Source organism: Pelophylax lessonae (genome assembly GCF_965119305.1).
Source record: "Pelophylax lessonae genome assembly, chromosome: 1".
Taxonomy (NCBI): domain Eukaryota; kingdom Metazoa; phylum Chordata; class Amphibia; order Anura; family Ranidae; genus Pelophylax; species Pelophylax lessonae.
Window position 1 is genome coordinate 309,877,208 of NC_138768.1, and position 12,770 is coordinate 309,889,977.

Consider the following 12,770-nt stretch of genomic DNA (forward strand, 5'->3'; position numbering starts at 1 on the left):
CAAAATGGCAAATGTGAATGGAGCATTTAGTGACAATGGGGTTGATTTAGTAAAACTGGAGAGTGTAAAATCTGGTACAGCTGTGCATGGTAACCAATCAGCTTCCTAGTTTCTATGTCAAAGCTTAACAGAACAAGCTAAAGTTTGAAGCGGATTGGCTACCATGCAGAGCTGCACCAGATTTTGCATTCTCCAGTTTTAGCAATTCAACCGCAGTGGGACAGATCAGAATTCTGACTAGTTAATGCTGGCAAGCAACCGCTTTGACCAACTGGAATCACTTTGATCTGTCCAGGCATTCCTAAAGAATGCTGCATCGGCTCGTGGGCAGTAAAAGCTAATCATTCATCCTTTTTTTTGTGCAAAGATAAACTTGCACTTTAGGGTTCATGTACACGGGACGTTGTAAATGGCGGTTTAGGAGCAGTTGGGCGTTTTTTTTTTAGAAGCCCCTGAACCCACCTGCATGTTATCTTATCTGTCCATGTACACAGGGTCGTTTACAGTCATTTGCAGGCAGTTGAGTTCAGGGACGTTTTTTGGAAAGCAATTATTTGCGTTCGAACGCATGTTTCCCGGCGTTTCAAACGCAAAAACGCGTCCGAATGCGACCAAACGCGATGACCCGCGTTTAGCCCTCGCATTTTTACATTTTAAAGGGGAATGCTTTTTTTGACCTCTAGGAACGGTTCTAAACGCCCGCTAAACGTGGGTACAAACGCGACCTAACGGACGTTTTAAACGTCCTAAAAATTCCAGCATTCAAAAGGGACTTTTAACAACGTCCCGTGTACATGAAGCCCAAATGTTGTGGCTGCACTTCGATTAAACCTAAATGTTATGACTGCATTATTTTCTTTATGCCCCCCCCCAAACTATTTTCAGCTGGAGATCCTGTCAGCAACACACTTAGGCCTCACGTACACTGATGCTGTTAAATGGAGGTATGGGAGAAGTTGGGCGTTTTTTCAGCAGCCCCTGAATGCTCCTCTATGTGATCTTATCTGTCCATGGAGTCTTTTATTGTCGTTTAGAGGCAGTTGAGTTTAGTGGGGGGTTTTTTTAAAGCAAAAAAGTGCATTCAGGAAGGAAGTTTATTGGCATTTGAAACGCCACATGCTTATAACCGCGTGCAAGCGCATCTAAACGCAGTAACTCACGTTTATAAGCATTTCATTTATAGGTGTTTTCAATGGGGATACATTTCTGACCATTTTACAATGTAAAAACGCTTCTAAACGCAGCTTGTAAACTAATGTTTTTAACCGTCTGTTACTAGCTGTCAAGTTCCAGTGTCCAGGAAAGGTTTTCAAACGTCCCGTGTACATGATGAAACCTTAACCACTTTACCTCCGCCCACAGTAATATTACTGCGGCAGAGTGGCTCGTTATCGTCTGACGACGTAGTACTACGTCGTCAGACACTCCCCTTTCTCGGCGGCGCGCGCGCGCCGCCGGAGGCTCTCTCCCGCTGTTTTCGGTCACAGCGGGAGTAGGGCCAGGGGAGGAGCAGCGGCGATCGCCGCCGCTCTTCCCCGATTGTCGGGGATCTAGTGTGGAGATCCGCCCGCTTGTGTAAACACAAGCGGGCGGATCTCCTAAGTGACAGGCAGGGTCAGATTGCAGGGTTCAGCATAGCTGAACCCTGGATCTGTCCTTGTGTCACTCAGTCACCTCCCCCCACACACGTCAGTAAGCACCAGGCATACATTAACCCCTCCCTCTCCAATAAAATTAACCCCTTCCCTGCCAGTGTCATTTTTACACTAACAGTGCATATTTATAGCACTGGTACCCCCAAAAGTGTCAAAAATGTCAGTCAAGGGTCCGATCTGTCCGCCGCATTGTCGCAGTCCCGCAAAAAAAAAAAAAAAAAACGCAGATCGCCGCCATTACGCGTTAAAAAAAAACACCAAAAATGACAGAAATCTTTCCCTTTGTTAGTAAACGCAATAACTTTTGCGCAAACCAATCAAAATACGCTTATTGTGATTTTTTTTTTACCAAACATAGGTAGCAGAAAACAAATTGGCCAAAATTTTTTTAAAAAATTGGTTTTTACATCTTTTTTGGGGGGAATTTCATATAAAAAAAAATGTTAAAAATATTATTTTTTCAAAATAAACGCTATTTTTTGTTTATAGCGCAAAAAGTAAAAATCGCACAGGTGATCAAATACCACCAAAAGAAAGCTCTATTTGTGGGAAAAAAAAGGACGTAAATTTCGTTTGGGTACGGCGTCGCACGACCACGCAATTGTCAGTTAAATTCGCACAGCGCCGAATCGCAAAAAGTGGCCTGGACGTAAGACAGCAAAATCCTCCGGTGGTAAAGTGGTTAATGTCTTAGGGTGTCTCCACTCTGAATAGAGAAGCAAAAGAGACAATTGGACAGCAGCATTGTTAATCTGGGGAGAGGGTAGTGTTGGGTGGACTAGCAAATTTACATGGACTTGACTAACAAATTAAAGCCAAACTCTAGCAAACACTTTTTCCTTTTGGGTTAAATATTTTACATAAATGAATAAAACGCTGACCATTGTAAGCACCCCTGTCAGTGTTAAATGGTTTGTCTTAACCCTCTGACTACTACTTTTGCTGTACAGCTTGGTCTGTTACCCACTTGTCGACCAGCCACCGTTGATATATTGCGGCAGGTTCCCAGTAATTGCCGTACCTGTACGGCGGTTTCGCGGGAGCGATCCTGGGGGCACGCACCCCCTCACCAGCGGGGAAGCCAATCCACAGGGCCGATGGTCTTGATTGCCGCCAGGGCACCCGCGATCGCTCCCCGCGAAGAGAGAGCGGCGGTCTGCTGTTGTAAACACAGCAGACCGTTGAACTCTCTGCTATCAACACAGAGCTCCTGTGTTCCTTCCTATTTAGGAACACCGGTCTCTGTGTTGAGATCACAAGCCCACCCCCCTCACAGTTATAAAACACCACCTAGGCTCACATTTAACCCTTTGATCGCCCCTGGTCAAAACCCTTTGATCGCCCCTGATCACCCCTTCTCTGCCAGTGTCATTATTACAGTAACAGTGCATATTCTTAGCACTGATCACTGTAGTAATGTCACTTGGTCCCCCCCAAAAGTGTCAAAAATGTCAGTTAGGGGGTCTGATCTGTCTGCCGCAATGTCGCAGTCCGGCTTAAAAAAAAAATTGCTGATTGCAGCCATTACTAGTAAAACAAAATAAATAAATAAGACAAATCTTTCGCCTAGTTTGTAGATGTCATAATTATTGTGCAAACCAATCAAAATACGCTTATTGGGGTTTTTTTTTTACCAAAAATTTGTGGCAGAATACAAATTGGCCTAAGATGATGAAAAAATCTGGATTTTTAAAATTTTTTTTTTGAATGTTCTAAAGCAGAAAGTGAAAAATCTATGTTTTATGTATCAGCCCACTGACAAATTGTGAATGTTAACTGGTCTAAAAAAAAACTGCTGCACTCCCGTTATTTTACAGATACATTCTACACATAGATTTGTACCGTGACTGTTTAATTGCAGCTGTAATACATGTCACACAACTATTTTGTCTATAGTAAAAGTAGAAGAAACGGGGTGGTGATATGAAAGCATCTGGTATTAATGCATAATGAAAGGACGTGGCAGTCGAAGTAGTAATAACATCCTACACATATATGCAGTTCTGTATACAGATAACTGCCTGTAGCTCATGGCGTACGACTGAGAACAGAGTCCAATAAATGATTCATTACTTTATTACAAGACTTGTGCTTCCGCCACATAGGAAACTAAATTTAAAGAGAAACTCCAGGTTTAATGAGCAAAAAATGTCCTCCAAGTCAGCCACACATATATACAAGGGAACTTTAGTAAACCTAATTGCAGAAATGGAAAGCTTTGCCTGTACTATAATCACATAGTCAGTGCCAGTGTTGTAATAAGTACTATGGCCATGCCATCCTTTTATTCACGCAAGCAATTAGCCAAAAATTAAACTCCCAGTGTTATAAACCGAAGGAGACTGCCAAGGTTACTGCATTTCATGGAACAGGAGGATGCCCGTTAGCCTGCTTATGTGCCCATTCCGAAAGCATTAGGAAGCCAGCCAGTGGCAGATGAGGATGCCCGGAAATACTGTCTATACACAGAGTACTGTTACAATGGTTTGAAATTTCTCTCTTTTTTGCCGTGTATAGAAAATCATAGCAAACTGAAATGCAAAGGTCATTTGTAGCAACTGGCTAGCCGTTACTTTTGCTACAATTTATTATTATATTTTTTTTTTTTTTAACAGAACTGGAATTTTCCTGGTGCAATAAGGCCTCAAGTACACAAAAAGTTCCTAAATGTGAGTTTAGGAGCAGAAGAGTTTTTTTTGCCAAAGCCCCTGGACAAAACTTAAGGCCTGTGGGGTCAATTAGGACTCCATTCACACTTGTACAACTCCAAAGTTGCGCCGACTTTAAGGTGCAACCTGGATATGACTTTGGCTTTTACCACTGGACAAGTAATGGTGATAATGGACAACTGTTGCATTGTATAAATTCAGGTATGACTTTCATGCATTTTTTGAGGGTTAACATTGAAGTCTTTGGCCCTCAAGTTGCATGAAAATCGTACCAAAGTAGTGCACAAACTACTTTGAAGTTGCTGCAATTTTAAGACGTACATATATGAATGGTTCTCATTGGAAAACATGGGCAATGACTGGTTATGCAACTAGGATGTCCAAATAGGCTTAAGCCCCGTACACACGTACCGATGGTCGGCTTACAAATGTTCCTCTTTTCTCCCCGGGATGTCGGTGTCTGCTGAAAAGTGCAAAGACAGCACAAGGACAGCACAAGAATTTTGTCCGCCGACTGCAGAAGTGATGTCATGTAATGGTTAACTTTCCCTGTGTTTTCTATTTTCTGAGCATGCCCAGTCTTGCAAATCTGCGGTCTGTCGGCCGAATTGTGTACTGACAGGCGAACAATCGTCCGTTCTGGTGTCGGCATACAAATATTTTCATGTTTGCAAGAAAGACTTTTGTCCGCGGATTGTGCGCAGACATCTGTCGGAGGCACCATACTAACACGCGTACAATCGGCAGATCCTTCGTCCACCGACGTTTGTATGCCGACGATCGGTACGTGTGTACGGGCCTTTACTAAAACTGGAGTGTGCAAAAACTGCTGCAGCTGTGCATGGTAGCCAATCAGCGTGTTTAATTAAGCTTTGATAAAAAAAAAAAAAAAAAACCTGGAAGCCGATTGATTTCTATGCAGAGCTACACCAAATTTTGCACTCTCCAGTTTTAGTAAATAAACCCCAGTGTGTCCATGTACACATAGGCTTTTACCAGATTTTAGGGACAGTCAAAGCTCCTCTCCTGAACGCAAAAGAATCACATTCAGGAGGGGAGCTTTTAGGGAAAACAAACATCAAGTGCTCCTAAATGTGCATAGGCACGTTTAGCACTATAGAGTTTATTCATTTCAATAGCAATAATAAATAAAAATCCTGGCCAATGAAATAAACTCCTAAACAAATGCTGCCAATTTCACCTAAACTGGTTGGAAAAAAAAAAAAAAAAACAAATGCTGCTTAGGTGAGTTTTTAGCGCTGATTTTTCCGGTCAGGATAAACAGTGTTTACAAGAAACCAGTGTGCATGAAGCTTTTTAGGCTCCATTCACACCTGGGCGTTTTTGAGTGTTTTTCAGCTCCAAAAACGCTAAAAAAAAAAAAAAACGTTCCAAAACGCCCAACAAGTAAAACCCCATTCATTTAAATGGCCCCTGTTCACATCTGAGCGTTTTGCAAAACGCCTGTAGCTGAAAAAAAGTACATGAGCTTCTTTTTAGGCTGATTATTAGCGTTTTTGATAGAGGTCAATGCCTGCCACCAAAAACGCCTGGAAAAAACGCCTGAAAATCGCGGTAAAATGCTACGCTCAAGTGTGAATGCAGCCTTAGACAGACCCTGCCTGGTAGACTTGCAATTACTGAGACATACAATAAACAGCTATCCCTATGTGGAATCATTTCTAAACTAGAAGCAAGGTGCGCTAAAACTTGTGGGGTATTTACAATAAGGCCAAATCACATTCACTTATCTATATAATATCACATTCCAAGTATATAAATAAAACTGAAAAATACTACTGAACTACTATTAAACTCAGAAAATGTAAAAAAAAGAAAAAAGCTGAAGGTTGATGCCATCATGTACTATTATGCAAATTATGACACCTCACAAACAGAGCCCTCCAGTGCTGACCTACCACTGCTCCAGGCCCTTTAATATATACCAGGTCTTCCTTCTCTGGCCCCTTGAATGGCTGGGCCACAATGACCTCACTCCTGCTCATATGCACGGAGTCACCATCATGGCACAGTGCAGTTTTAGACAGTTTCCAAGGCACCTACATTTAAGACTTATTATAAGCTTACCAGTAGGGAAATGTGAAAAAAAAAAAAAAAAAATGGGATTTTTGACTCACCGTAAAATCCATTTCTCTGATGTTCATTGACGGACACAGCTTCTGATCTCCATAACTGTTAGGTTATACTGCCCCCTACAGCAGGAACAGCTAAAAAATTCCCAAGGCTAAAAACAGTAGCCAACCAGGCAACAGGAGCTCAGCCAAAACAAAAAACAAATACACCCTCAAAGAGGATCGGGTCCTCTCAACAGCAGCCTGCAAGTCATTGTGGCCAAAAGAAGCATCCGCAGATGCCAACACATTCACCTTTCCGAGGCCCCTCCGTGAGCACAAACAGCGAGTCTGACTTCCTGAAAGACTCTGTAGCTGCCAGGTACACCCTAATTGCCCGAACACATCCAAGGCATGCAAGGCAATTTCCTTCGAATGTTTAGTCCTGGGACACAGGGAAGGCAACACAAGGTCTTCATTCAAATAAAAATCAGTGACAACCTTTGGAAGGAACGACGAACAGGGGCGAAGAACCACCTTATGTCTGAATCACCAGGTAAGGTGAACAACAGGATAACGCCGCCAGTTCAGACACCCTGTGCGCATAGGTGATAGCCACAAAAAAGACCACCTTCTGGGAAAGCCTAGGCAGGCGAATCTCCCGTAGATTCTCAAAGGGAGGCCCGAAAAGCACCAAATTGAGGTCCCAAGGCAGCAACGGAGACAGCACTGGAGGAATCAAAGGTAGGACACCCTGAAGAAAAGTACGCACCAGGAAACGAGTGGCCAAAAGGTCGTTGGAAGAAGAAGACCGCCAAAGCTGACACCTGGCCTTCGATGGTACCTCAAGGCCAAGTTCTGTTCAACCCCCCCATTGAAGAAAGGTATCAATATCCGAGCCACCGAGTGAGTGAGGATGAACCTTAAGGAGACTCACACCACACAATGTACGTCTTCCACGTGCAATGGTAGATCTTTCCTAGAAGTAGATTTCCTAGCTTTTAACAGTGTAGGAATCACTGACTCCAATAAACCTCTTTCCTTCAGCACCTGGCGTTCAACAGCCAAGCCGTCAAAGCCAGCAACTGTAAAGAAGGATGGAAGATTGGTCCTTGGGACAGCAGTTCCTCCCCGAGAGGAAGTTTCCAAGGCACGTCAGCGACCAGCCGCACCAGATCAGCTTATCAAGCCTGGGGAGGTCAGTCCGGAGCCACTAAGATAACCGGAATCCCTTCTGCTCGCATAGAAGTCTTGGCAGAAGCTTGAGAGGAGAGAAGGTGTAAATCAGACGATACTGACCCCATGGGGCCACCAGTGCGTCTATGGTGTCCGCCAGAGGATCCCTTGACCAAACCACAAACCTCTGTATAAAAGAATGTGAAGATTGGTGATGGCGCTACCTATAAAATAAAAAAAACATGTATAGTGCCCTTAATGACGTGAAAGAAAGGGGGTATACTGGTAGAGTGACCCACAAATAGTGCAATATCATAAATAAAAAATATAGTAAATGAAAAGGTGGGATCAAAGATTTATTCAAATCAACCAATAAATACAAGAAATATAGTGAACTAATATCGTGACAGAATACCCACAACCACAAGTATGTGAATAGTTTTCAAATAAACTTATAAATGTGCCACATACATGTGTGTAAACATTGGTGAAAAAAAGAAAAAAAGAAAAAAATGGATGTGTGAAATTCCACAAGTGGCCACTAAGTGGCGTTTGAAAGTTCGTACAACCTGTATGCTGTTATATGGGGAAATCCTCTTCGTAATGGGCGAGCAGTCAAAGGGTCAGCGGCGGATGCCCTGAATGCTCACACGAAAAAAAGAAGCATACCCCATGATGAATAATAGAATCGTACAGTCATACAATAGCGGCGTAGTAAACTCACTCGTTCAGTAGATCAGGATCAGAAGAATCGTGTACGCCGGGAAGCTTCCGCGTTCCACGGCCGACAACCGGAAGTGACGTTTGACGTCGGAGACTGCCGACTGAGGTAACCCGCCTGCCAGTTTTCCCCCCAAGAATATGTACAGCAGAGAGGGCTGGAACAAACTGTTCTGCCCACCTTAGAATGCCAGCTACCTCCAGAGCCACCAGGACATTTCTTGTGCCCCCTTGGTGATTGACATAAGCCACGGCCATTGCTTTGTCTGATTGAATGCACATTGGACATCCCTGAAGACGATCTGTCCAATGGTACACAGTCTGATCACTTGGAGTTCCAAGACATTGATCGGTAGTCTGGACACTTCCAGTGTCCAGATCCCCTGAGCAGAATGTTTGCCGAGGACACCTCCCCAGCCGGACAGGCTGGCATCCATGGTGACCACTGTCCAATACAAGGGGAGGAAGGATTTGCCCAGACGAGCAGCCAGAGAACGAAGCCACCATATCAGGGACTCCAGCCTGATCGGATTGTCCAGAGACCGCAGAGTTTTGTCCCAATTGGCCAGAATCTCCCTTTGCAGGGACCTCGTATGGAACTGTGCATACGGAACCACCATCAGGTCCAGCACCTGCATGCAAGTCCGGGGGGATGGCCATCTGCTGGACAGCAGGAGACTAATTGCAGCCTGCAATTTATGGAGTTTGTCCAGAGGAAGGAGCACTCTGGCTAGGGCAGAGTTCAGAGTCAGGCCCAGATAGTCCAGATATGTGGACAAAACCAGAGCAGACTTCTGAAAATTCAGAATCCAGTCGATCGTATGGTGATCTCCAGGTTTTCCACCAGAGCGGAAGAAGACTCCGCTTGCAGAAGGAGATCATCCAAGTAGCCCAGTACCACGATCCCCTGTTGGCGTAACAAAGCTAGCACCGAGGCTAACACTTTGTGAAGACCAGAGGAGCAGAGGCGAGATCAAAGGGTAATGCCACAAACTGATAATGCTCCTCTCTCACGGCAAAGCGGAGGAAGTGCTGGTGACTGGCACATATTGGGAGTGTGAAGGTAGGCATGTCAATAGATGTCAATAGAGGCAAGGAAATCCCCCTGACGCAGGGATGCCACCACTGAGCGAATGGACTCCATTCTGAACTTCTGCATCTGCACAAAGCAGTTTAAATCATTGAGGTCCAGGATTGGACGCACTTTGCCTTCCTTCCTGGGAACTGTAAACCGGTTTGAGTAAAAACTCTGAAAACGTTCTGAAGTAGGAACCAGGACAATCACCCCTTGAATTAACAGGTCTTGTACCCTCCCAAACAGACCCTGTAAGCGTTCCGGGGACAGGCGCAAGATAAAAGGAAAGAACCTTGCCGGGGGACAAGAGCAAAATTCAATCTTGTAGCCGGACCGAATTACTCCATGGAGCTACTTGTCTTGTACCAGGGAAGTTCAGGGGTCCAGAAACCAGCAAAGATGTCCCCCCAATCCCCGATACAGGTGAGGGCGCACCTTCATGCTGAAGGAGCATTGTGCGCGGGTCTGGAGAAGCCCGCTCTCGGCTTGCCAGACCAGGTTCCTTTGGATCCTCCAGAGGAGGCCCTGAAAGGCTTGGAGGCCTTGTCAGTCGACCCTGAGGGACGAAAAAACTTCTTATGAGCCGAGAGGGAAGGCCCACGCCTACGACGAAGTTCCTTGCCCTTAGTAGCTTGCGGAAGAAAGGTACTTTTTCCCCCCTGTGAGACCCTTAATGAGGTCACCCAGAAAAGCTCCAAAAAGGCGATCTCCGTGAAAGGGAAGATCAGTCAAGGCCTTTTTTTTTTAGAAGTCTGGTCCGCAGACCAGCATTTGAGCCAAAAGACACACTGAAGGACCACTGCAAAAATAGAGAGCCGCATCCAAAGAGGCATCACAGATAAATTGCAGCCCCTGGACCAGCTGGTCCCCCAGTTTAGCAAAGACAGGGGGGGAGCTGTTCTCCCATCAGGTCACGGCATAAAAGCTTGGCCCACTCAGACAGAGTTTGCAACACAATGGTGAATACCGGCCTCATTGCCGAACCAGCCAGAGTGTACATATTGCGGACCACAGTCTCCACCTTCCTGTTAGCCAGACCCTTAAAGACCGGAGACTCTTCAACCAGAATCATGGTTGCCTTGTTCAATCTGGAAACGGGAGGGTCCACCACCGGTGGAACAGTCCACTTTTTAATAAGGGACTCCTCATAGGGTTAACGCCTAGTAAAGCGCTTAGGGACCCCACGGGGACAATTCTGTCAAAATAGGTGAGGAAAGGAAACACCTTTGCCACTCTGGATGGCTTGTGAGTGTCAAAGGGAACCTGCGCCTCCATTGCAGCTGCATCCTCCATTTTGAAGGTCTCACGCACAGATACAATCAGTGCTTACATTGGTGCCTTTTCATGCTCAGTTGCAGACGTGGAGGAATCATCCTCACTATCAGAGGATTCCGGGTGCATGGTTGCAAACCCAGCAGGGTGACCGCCGTCCGCGGTGGGCGAATCAGATTCCGGATCTGAGGAGATCGATGAGGCAGTGGGTAGGCGAGGCCGCTTTTTTGCCAGCCCATCGCCCGAAAGCCACCTCCACCCCAGACACAAAGGACTCCAGGCCTGCCCAACGGTTATGGAGATTAGAAGCTGTGTTCATCATGGAACGAAAGAGAAAGCAGGATTTAATACTGCTTTAAAAAAAGATGCGCTACACCTGTATCCCAGATGAGCATGTCCATAATATACTCCATGTATGAGGTCTGTATACTAGATAATTCTAAAATCACTGTAAGGCCTTCACGTGGGGGATGACATGCGTGCCACGTGCAGGGCCATCTTTTACTGGCTTGGGGCTGCACAGGTGTTACATGAATCCTCATGCTGGCATCCCATTGTGGTCTATTGGGACACAGCTGCTGTGTCCCAAATGGGGGTGGTTTACTAAACTGGCGAGTGCAAAACCTGGTGCAGCACTGCAAAGAAACCTATCAGCTTCCAGGTTTTGATGCCAAAGTTTAATTGAGCAAGCTGAAGTTAGAAGCGGATTGGTTACTATGCACAGCTACGCCAGATTCCGAGTGCTCCAGTTTTAGTAAATCTCCCCCAATGTGACATCTGTATGTGTGCGTACCGGCCCAAAAGCACCAAAAAGGTGAGAGTTTGGGGATACACACTCACAGGGATGTCACATTGGGACACAGCAGCTGTATTCCAATAGACAATAGGACACTGGCATGAACTGTGTGCCCCGTGCAGAGCCATCTTTTACTGCAACTGGGATGCTCAGGTGTTGCATGCATCCGCGTGCTGGTAAAAGAGATGGCCCTGGATGGGGCATACAGCTAATCACTCCTTGTGAATGGGGCCTAAAAAAAACACGGCTTCTCTGTGCAACTTTTATATGCACAAAGAACTTCTAATCATGGACAAATCCACTACCTACAAAACCTTAGTCCAAGGGATGGATCCCAAGAATAATAATACCTCTGCAATTTGGTGAACAGCAATAAAAAAAGGAACAATCTTACTGCATCACTCACATTTTTGTAAATTTTATATTTTTTCATGTGACAATGGGCGTGACATGGGCATTTGGTCGACCATGTGAGGTATGTTCTGAGTGGAACCTGTTTAACCGCTGTATGGTCTTGACCACCATGCTGCAGCTCAGTTTCAGGGTCTTGGCAATCTTTTTATAGCCTAGGCCATCTTCATGTAGAGGAACAATTCTTTTTTTCAGATCCTCAGAGTTATTTTCCATGAGGTGCCATGTTGAACTTCCAGTGACCATTATGAGAGTGTGAGAGCGATAACACCAAAACTTAACACACCTGCTCCCCATTCATACCTGAGACCTTGAAACGCCAACGAGTCACATGACACCGGGGAGGGAAAATGGCTTATTGGGCCCAATTTAGACATTTTCACTTATGGGTGTACCCGTTGTTGCCAGCGGTTTAGACAATAATGGCTGTGTGTTGAGTTATTTTGAGGGGACAGCAAATTTACACTGTTATACAAGCTGTACCCTCACTACTTTACATTGCAGCAAAGTGTAATTTCTTCAGTGTTGTCACATGAAAAGATAGAATAAAAAAATTAACAAAAGTGTGAGGGGTGTACTCACGTTTGTGGGATACTGTAGGCAAGAATGGTGACGCATGTAAAACAAATGGAAAATGTGTCAATGCACCTTGGAAAGGACTGAATGAAATTAGGAGATTCTGTATCTTTAAAAGCAAAAAGCCATTTTTTTTTAACATGGGAAATTTGGAACACAAATCATCTCGCTATTCTCAGATTTTTTTTTTGTTACTGTTATTGTCTGAAATGAAGGACAAAAACAAAACCATATATTCCACACCAATAAACATTGGGGTAACCAAGCAAGCATAAAGAGATTACGGTTCATTTGCATACAATGAACAGGAACCTGTTCACTATAACGTTCAGTGTAGAGGAAATGGTT

The 12,770-nt window shown here is 44.9% G+C and overlaps 1 protein-coding gene across 1 annotated transcript in view; it reads right to left on the minus strand.

The window, feature by feature from the left end:
* The window catches only part of TBC1D10A (TBC1 domain family member 10A), a 120,733-nt gene that overhangs the window by 49,149 nt on the left and 58,814 nt on the right, over nt 1–12,770 (minus strand).